Source organism: Leopardus geoffroyi, chromosome A2 (genome assembly GCF_018350155.1).
Source record: "Leopardus geoffroyi isolate Oge1 chromosome A2, O.geoffroyi_Oge1_pat1.0, whole genome shotgun sequence".
Taxonomy (NCBI): Eukaryota; Metazoa; Chordata; class Mammalia; order Carnivora; family Felidae; genus Leopardus; species Leopardus geoffroyi.
The window spans coordinates 152,854,264-152,863,183 of NC_059331.1; the positions used below are offsets into that span (position 1 = coordinate 152,854,264).

Here is an 8,920-nt window from a genome sequence, read left to right on the forward strand (position 1 = left end):
GGTATGTGGAAGCTGTCAATAAATTTGTAAATTTATTACTCCAAATATCACGGAAAGAGGTCTAGGGACCCACAGAACCATGTATTATTATGTGATATAGATGTTATACTCTACATACCGTTAAATCATGCGCATTCGCTAGAATACCTCATTCAAATGTCAGGTAATACAAGTTCTACGGTAACGGGATGTTGACTGGTCATTAACACAGCTCTGGCTTCGTAAATGCAAGGCGCTTGTCTCCACAAGTGACCAGCTGAAACAGAGCGCCTTATGGCCCCCTACGGCTTCGGGGGAGGGTGTTCCTCATAGATTTCACTGATGACAGGAAAACTGTCCTAAAGGCGGTGCGGAAACAGTAGGGGAGGAAAGCTGGCCTTCTGAAGATGTAAGGTACAGTTAGAGAACTCACAGCGCGGAAGTTGCTTATAGCACAGAGTCACGGTGGCTATTAAAATATTTAGTAAGATGTTAAAATAAAAGGGTGGTTTTTAAGATAAAATAAGAAAAAAAAATCTCATCCTCTAGTTTCAACCAGAGAGTACGAGCATTGCCGTTCTAAGGTAGCTTATATCACAAAAAGGGGGGAAAAGCAGACATCCTCTCTTATTTCCTTTGAACTTCACAGGACTGCAAGTGTTTTTTAAGGCTTTGGGCTTTAAAGTGTATAATTTACTTACAAACATACACAAGGGCGATGGAAAATACGTGCTTTATTTTCTGTGTTGGGAGACCCTTCTTTTGTTTCCCTACCCATACCTCGTAATATCTCCACCTATCAATTAGGCTAAGCGGGCTCTGCTGTTGAAGCAACTTCACCCTGGCCTGGGATCAAGACGGTGCTTCATGATGTTATTAGTTGGAAAGCTTTTCTCCACAGTTGCCGAATCTCCTCCCAGGCCAGTCACGCCAGCACACGCACACCACCTTTCTCAAGCTGCTAAAGCAAAATGCCTACCAGGATGAAGGATGCTAAAAGGGAAACTTTGATAAGCAGCCCACTGTCCATTCGCCTGTCTCCCGCCACCTCTCCCCACCCCCTGCCACCGCTATGCTTCCAGCCTATCCCCAAACTTACAAAGCAGCTGTTAGCAGAGAAAGGAGTTAACAGCAAAATGTGTACAGAGGTGTGTGTTCTGTGTGTGTGTGTGTGTGCGCGTGTGTTCAAGAGAGCAAGTTTTACGTTTTGTATGGTAAGTGGGGAGGGAAGGAGTGGAATCCATTTCTTGCTTTCAAAACGGTAATTAGAAAACATCAACTCGAAAAGTAAGGATCCGGGAAATTTCATAAAATAAAATACACCCTAGCTTTCCAGGAGTGAACCACCAAGTTCAAGTGCCTGTGAACAAGGCAGTTATTATTAAAGTCAGCATTCAACTGAGAGCCGGGTCTAAGGTGTGCCTTTTAAACTTTGGACTTGACCATTTCTAGGGCCGGTCCTGGGCTGGCGGGCAGGACAAGGAGCGTCGCTGCTCGGGGAGAGATTCTAAAGGTCCCCCGGGCTGGGAGCAGCAGCCCCGCCCGTACCCACAAGAGCCAGCGGAGAACCCGCAGCTGGCAAGCCCAGGTGCCAGCGGAGAAAGGCCGGGAAAACGAGCCTGGCTTGCTCGGGCGCCTCCCTTCCTCTCACTTCTCTCGCAGCCACGGACACACCTCCCAAGGCAGGTTTCAGGAACGCGAAGCCCCGGCACGGTCCCCAGCTGGAAGCGGGCACACTGTCCGGACGCACGCACCCCACGGCCAAAGCCGCTCTCCTCCCACTCGCCCACGGCCCCCGGACTCCCAGACCCGGCTCCCTCCGGATGCGCCCCAGCTGGCGTCCTCCGGAGCAAATCCGTTTTGGAGGCAGCCCCCCCTCCCCCAGCCAAGACGCCGGGCAGCCTCTCCTCGCTCCCCGCGCCGGCGACGGTCAAGGCGCGCGGCCCGGGGCTGCCGCGGAGAACGCGCGGCTCCCCACTTACTTGGAGTTGCGAACGCCGCACGCGCCCGGGCTGCCTTTGTTGAACGCGGCGAGGCTGTGCGCTCGGTCCGGTGCCGGTGGCCGCTGCCCGCGCGCGGCTGCTGCGTGCGCCCTCCCTCCCGGACGGTGACGCCCCCGGGGGTCCCGCTTCCCTGTCCCCGCTTCGGCGGGTCCTCCGCTCTGCGGCTCCCTCGGCGGGGTTTGGGACCGGCGGGCGGGGAAGCCGGTCCTGCCTCTGCCTGCGCTGCGCCCTGCCGGGGAGGGAACGGAAGGCAAATGGAGAAGGGGAGGGATGAGCGGAGCGGGCAGGGCGAGGACGCAGGCTGGGCGAGGGAGGGAGCGCGCCTTTCCCTCGCGAGCTGATTGGGAAGCTCATTAAAGGCAGGAGTCTCCGGGGCCGCGCTCTCCCCGGCACGGGTTGGAGCCGGGAGATGAAACGGTGTTTTGTTTTTAGCAGGTGTTTTGTTTTTGTTTTAGCACGACCTCTCTTTTCCAAACTTTATGCCTGACCTGTGTTTTCGGTGGGTGCACACCCCATAGCAAGGGTCGCTTCGATGGACAGCTGATAGCTTATGAGGATACCATTTTGGCCCCAGGCTTTTTGTTTGTTTTGCTTTTTAATGATATTCGGGATGAAAAAGCCCAATCTTCAAAAGGACACTCTCATTCCTCCCCACGCTCAAAACCCCTCCCCTGCACCCAGCTCCGGTTTCTTCAGCTGTCAGTCCTGTCCCACCTGCGCGTCACAAATGTGAGCAGTCCTTTCTTGCGCTTGTCACAAAGAGTGACAGATGTCTGAAGGTTCCCAATTAAATTTCACTTTCCTTTAGGGGGCTTTTCCTTTTTGGGCTTCCTTGGTGCCTTTAGTGACCTATTTAGTGACATGTCTTTGACACCCAAGAGTTTTGGGGGCTTAATGTAGCTCAAACTCTGGGCTTTGTAAAACTCAGAGGCTGCGGCTGGGTGGCTTTCTAGATTTCCATAAAGTTTCATTGAGAAACGGTGCTAAGGTAATAAACGCTGCTAAACACATAGATGGATATTTTTGATACAGATGTGACAAAAGTATTGCATTACTAATTCCGAAGTGTAAAACAAATTTCCCCCAACATTTCAAGAAGGAACTTTTGAGATTTTCTGGTACTCATCGGTTCTTGCCTCCTGTTACTTCCTTGAAGCTCATCGTTTGATGGCATCCTCCCCGAATGGTGGCAAAATATACTTCCATCTTCCCCAGTTCCCAGGTTGCATCCCCTCAATCTGATAAATATCTACTAAGCGACTCGGATAGCTCTTAACGTGGACATTTGCTGAGAACCATACCAAACCCCTAAATCAGAAGCATTGTTTTGTGGCAAGTAGTTCTTAGAAACTTTGGGCTCTTACGTTGACTGCTACCTGGACAGACGTCCCATGAAGGCGCCGGCTAGGGACAAAGAGGTATCTCTACAAGTAGACCTTTTAATCAGTTATTTATTTTTTTTCAAAAGGGGAGGCATCAGAGATTCACATGTAAGCCTCCTGCTTATCCCCATAACCAAACTCTTCATGCACAGGCCACACACCATCCTAAAGCAAAATAAATTAATAAGGAGCTGTCTTCCCTCCACACGCAGATTTTATGTTGCCCCTCAGCCTTTTAGGATTCCCTTTTCCCAATGATGTAGCAGTGTTGGTTTTAGTGTGGTTTCACCTGCGTGAACCGCGAAGGAATGCCCATTGTTATTTATTAGGTTTATTTTTGCCAAGGCTCTTTTCTGAAAGAGACTTCTCCACATTCGCTGTCACTCCGGCAAGTAGAGTTTCTGGGCCTTTAAACAGGGGTCATCCCTCTTCCATTTCTTCCTAAACTTCATCTAAACATTTGCAAATGTAACATGTTGCTGCCGGTTAGGACAGTGCTTCTCTGCAGGGTTGATACAGTGAACATGACATGCCCACGATTTGGATACAATTACATGAATGGAATCCAAAATGCAACGCTTTATTCAGCTAGGAATATATGAAGATTATTTACATCAGTGGTTCTCAACCAGGAACAGTGTTGCCCTCCAGGTGACATCTGACAATGTCTGGAGACATTTTTGGTTGTCACAGCTTGGGAGAGGGGGTTGCAACAGGTGTCTAGGAGGCAGAGGCCATTACCTTGTGGTGCACAGAACAGCCCCCACGGCAGAGAATTATTTGTCCCACGATGTTAATAACGCCGAGATTAAGAAACCCTAACTAAATTACTAACCATCATATTTTGTTTCATATGATGGAATATTATATGAAGTTCAAGTTCAAGGAGAAGATATTTTCCAAACTTTATGCCTGACCTGTGTTTTAGGTGGGTGCACACCCCATAGCAAGGACCAATTCAATGGACAGCTGATAGCATATGAGGATACCATTTTGGTATCCAAAGTTCAAGGAGAAGATATTTTCAAGTGCTCTCTCAAGTGGTCACTCCACATCCAACCTACAGCATCAATTGGGTCTGCTGATTCAAGATTTCAAGTCATTCCATTCATTTCGTCAACATTCTTTGAAGACTCAAGGGTTGTTTTGGGGTTTTTTTTTCAGTTTTTTTTAAATGTTTATTTATTTTTGAGAGAGAGACAGAGTACGAGCAGGGGAGGGGCAGAGAGAGAGAGGGAGACACAGAATCTGAAGCAGGCTCCAGGCTCTGAGCTGTCAGCACAGAGCCCGGTGCCGGGCTCACACCCACAAACTGTGAGACCATGACCCGAGCTGAAGTTGGATGCTCAACCAACTGAGCCACCCGGGTGCCCCTTGAAGACTCAAGTTTTTGAGTGAACAGAGCTATGAACAAGAACAGATAAACATTCCTACTATGCTTTAGTTTACATTTTTGTTTACATAAACACACTTGGTTAATTAATTACATTTTAAAAAGATGTGAGAAGTGCCGTGGAAAAAAAAAAAAATAAGACAATGAATGAAGATAAAATTGCCAATTTGGGAGAGGAAAGGCTCCCTGGGGTGAAACCTGAGCGAAGACTTAAAAGAACTCAGGGAGTTGGCCAAATAAATATTTGGGATGAGAATCACCAGGCAAAGGGATCAGTCAGTGCAAAGGCCCTGGGGTCTGCCCTTGCCCCGTGCGTTAGAGGACCAGGAAGGAGGCCACTGTGGAAGGAACCTGGTGGGTGGAGATAGGCATCCAGGCCAGGCAAGTAATGGGTCAGATCATGCGCGACCTTGGTCTAACGTAAGAAATTCTACTTTTGCTCTCAGTGAGGTGGGAAGCCATTGAGAGTGACAAAATCTGATTGATTTACGATGGTCTGTGGTGAAAAGACCACAGGTGGGTAAGGATGAAAGCAGAGACCCCAGAGAGGAGGCTACTGTGGTAATCCACTGTCCGAACTTCTCCATGTCTCTTGTGGGGAATGGCTAATCGCTGACACCCTTTCACACTTCCTCTGCCCCCAGAAGCTCCCCAGTGTGTCTTGGTAAGGCCCGCCCCTCCCTGCTCCCTGCCGGTGCCCAGCCCTTCCAGGTGTAATTACTGAGCCCCTGCACGAATGCTACACGATTAGCCAATGCAAGACAATCGAAAGCCATAGAAATTATAACATATCCTAAGGGTGTTTTGGAAAACGAGGCCACTGATTTTGCAGTGACGAATACAAGAAGTGTGATCAGCACGGAGTGAAAAAATGTGAAGGGACCTGATGAAAACTTTGTCAGAGTGTCTCTTGGATTTTGCCTGCCTGGCAGGACGTTTAGGCTCTTGATCACCATTCCGGGTGCTGCAAGACCCCTACAAGGCAAAAGCAGAACCCAGCAGGCTCAGGCAGCGCAACAGAAGGCCCATTAACACACTTCTCTTCCCGTCTCTGAACTATTCCAAAGGTAATTTGTAAAACAACTTTATTTTTTCTTAATCACCATGACTAGATTCCAACTTCTCTATTTGATAATTTTTGTAAGGATTATGCTATTCTGTTTTTCAGAAAACTCAGCTAAAAATGGCTTAAATATTTTGGGACTTTGCCTCAAACGAGACAGGTTGGTAAAATCAGGGTTTCAAAGCCTTCAAGGACCAGGTGTTTCCATGTTTTGACTCCGCAGTGGGTTCAATTCGGTTCCATTCGTGAACCAAGGCTTTTCAATAGGGTTTCAAGGAGTTTCAGGCGTATCTGGCTTAAAGTAAAGAAGGCCCAAACCCCAGGGGACCCCAGTCACGTGGCCACACAGCTCACGCCAGCAAAAGGAAAGGGTAGAACGGATTTGGGAAGCAACCCACCATGCCTGTAAATTTTATGAATTCACCGTTGATCAATCAGGCTGTTCTGAATCTAAGTGTTGTGAATGTAAACCCCTCAATCTCACCCTTCTCATCAAGAGCTGCTAAAATATCAAGGTTCTTTTTTTTTTTTTTTTAATTTTTTTTTTTTCAACGTTTATTTATTTTTGGGACAGAGAGAGACAGAGCATGAACGGGGGAGGGGCAGAGAGAGAGGGAGACACAGAATCGGAAACAGGCTCCAGGCTCTGAGCCATCAGCCCAGAGCCTGACGCGGGGCTCGAACTCACGGACCGCGAGATCGTGACCTGGCTGAAGTCGGACGCCTAACCGACTGCGCCACCCAGGCGCCCCTAAAATATCAAGGTTCTAAAGTGACAAAGCTCAGGAGCTGGCCTTGGGCCTCATTCACATTCCCCCAGAAAATCAAGCCTGAAACACCCAAAAGAGTTTGAGCACCCATTACAAGAAAATAAAATCTACCCACCTATCTCCCTCAGGGACATAAATGCAGAAGCCCTTAACCCATATCATCAAATCAATGCCTGTAATGTGTAAAAAAAAAAAAAAAAAAAATAGAAGACTGTAGGTCAGATTGGATGTTTGTACCTGGAACACAGGTTTGGTTTTTCACGTGAAAATCAAATGACATAATTCACTATATTAACAGAATAATTAGAGGAGCAAAAGGAACACATTCACCTAGATAGGGAAAAGCACTAGAAAGAACTCAACACCCATTCATGATAAAAATTCTCAGCAACTTAAGAATATAACTGAACATCTTTGTTCTGGTAAGGCACGTCTGCAGAAAACCCCTAGCTAATGTGACACTTTCTCGCGAAAGTGAATGCTTTCCATCAAAGACTCAGAACAGGGCAAAAATTACCATTCCTACCACATTTATGTGATGTTGTGCTGGAGATATTAGTCAGTAAAATGAGGCCAGAAAAAAAGAAGTAAAAATAATGGAAGGAGGTGTATATATATATATATATATATATATATATATCATATATATATGATATATATACAGAGAGAGACAATTGTCAGTAATTCATAGAAAAGCATCTAGAACTATTAAGTGCCCTTACCTAGATACAAGTTCAAATTATAAAGGTCAATTTTATTTCTATATTCTAGCAATTAATCAGTGGAAAAATAAATATTAACACATGTATCTCAAAAGCATAAACTACTAGTGAGATAAATTTCACAAAACATGTCCAAGGCTTAGACACTGAAAAACACCAAACATTTCTGATGGAAATTATAGGACACAGAAATAAATGGGAGAGATTCATTGTGTTCATCAATCTGAAACTTAAAAACTGTTAGGATGTAAATCCTCTCCATCTTTATCTACAGATTCGGTGTAACCCAAACCAAATCCCAACAGATTTTCCAATTGATGTTGACAGACTGGTAACAAAATCTCGATGGCCGTGCAAAGGATCTCAAGTAGGCAAACCATTTTAAAAAAATTTTTTTTCTTAAGTTTATTTATTTTTGAGACAGAGAGAGACAGAGCATGAACGGTGGGGGGGGGGGGTCAGAGAGAGAGGGAGACACAGAATCGGAAGCAGGCTCCAGGCTCTGAGCCATCAGCCCAGAGCCCGACGCGGGGCTCGAACTCACGGACCGTGAGATCCTGACCTGAGCCGAAGTCGGACGCTTAACCGACTGAGCCACCCAGGTGCCCCGGCAAACCATTTTTTTTTTTAATTTTTTTAACGTTTATTTATTTTTGAGACAGAGAGAGACAGAGCATGAACGGGGGAGGGTCAGAGAAAGAGGGAGACACAGAATCTGAAACAGGCTCCAAGCTCTGAGCAGTCAGCACAGAGCGTGACGTGGGGCTTGAACTCACGGACCACGAGATCATGACCTGAGCCGAAGTCGGACGCTTAACCGACTGAGCCACCCAGGCGCCCCGCAAACCATTTTTTAAATAAAGAACAAAGATGGAGGACTCACACTGCTTGATATCGAGTCCCAGAAAAAGGCTAAAATAATCAAGATTATTGTGCAATCCTGGCGTAAAGACAGACTTCTAGATCAATGGAGAACAAAACCGTCAACTTACAAATAGACTCGAACATATTTCACGGGGAAAGGATCGTCATTCCAACAAACGGTCCCAAAAGAACTGAATATTCATGTGGAAAAAATAAATGTCTACACTCTAGAGAAAAAAAAAACAACTCAAGATGGATTGTGGACCCAAAGGAAAAGCAAATGCTGTACAATTTTTGGAGAAAATAATAGGAGAACATCTTTGTTAGCTTGGGTAGGAAAAGGTTTCTTAGAAAAAATATAAAAAGCACAAAGTGTTATTAAAATGCCGACGAATTTCATAAAAATTAAAAGTCTATTCTTTGAAAGTTACCACTGCAAATAATACTAAGGCAATCCTGAGAATGCAGATATTCTCAAACACATATCTGACAAAGATTGTGATCCAGGATATTAAAGATTTCATGTAACTAAATAATCAGAAGTCAGTGCAATTTTTAAAAATGGTCAAGGGGCACCTGGGTGACTCAGCCAGTTAAGCCTTTGACTTCAGCTCAGATTATGATCTCATGGCTCATGAGTTCAAGCCCTGCATGGGGCTCTGTGCTGACGGCTCAGAGCCTGGAGCCTGCTTTGGATTCTGTGTCTCCCTCTCTCTCTGCCCCTCCCCTGCTCGTACTCTGTCT

General features: G+C 46.2%; 1 protein-coding gene across 1 annotated transcript in view; it reads right to left on the reverse strand.

Moving 5' to 3' along the window:
- PTN (pleiotrophin) overlaps nucleotides 1-2,228 on the reverse strand; it is a 102,028-nt gene extending 99,800 nt beyond the window's left edge. Inside the window, exon 1 of the mRNA XM_045495803.1 lies at nucleotides 1,962-2,228. The gene's annotated coding sequence lies outside the window, so the exon portion shown is untranslated. The remainder of the gene's footprint in view (nucleotides 1-1,961) is intronic.
- Nucleotides 2,229-8,920: the final 6,692 nt, after the last annotated feature.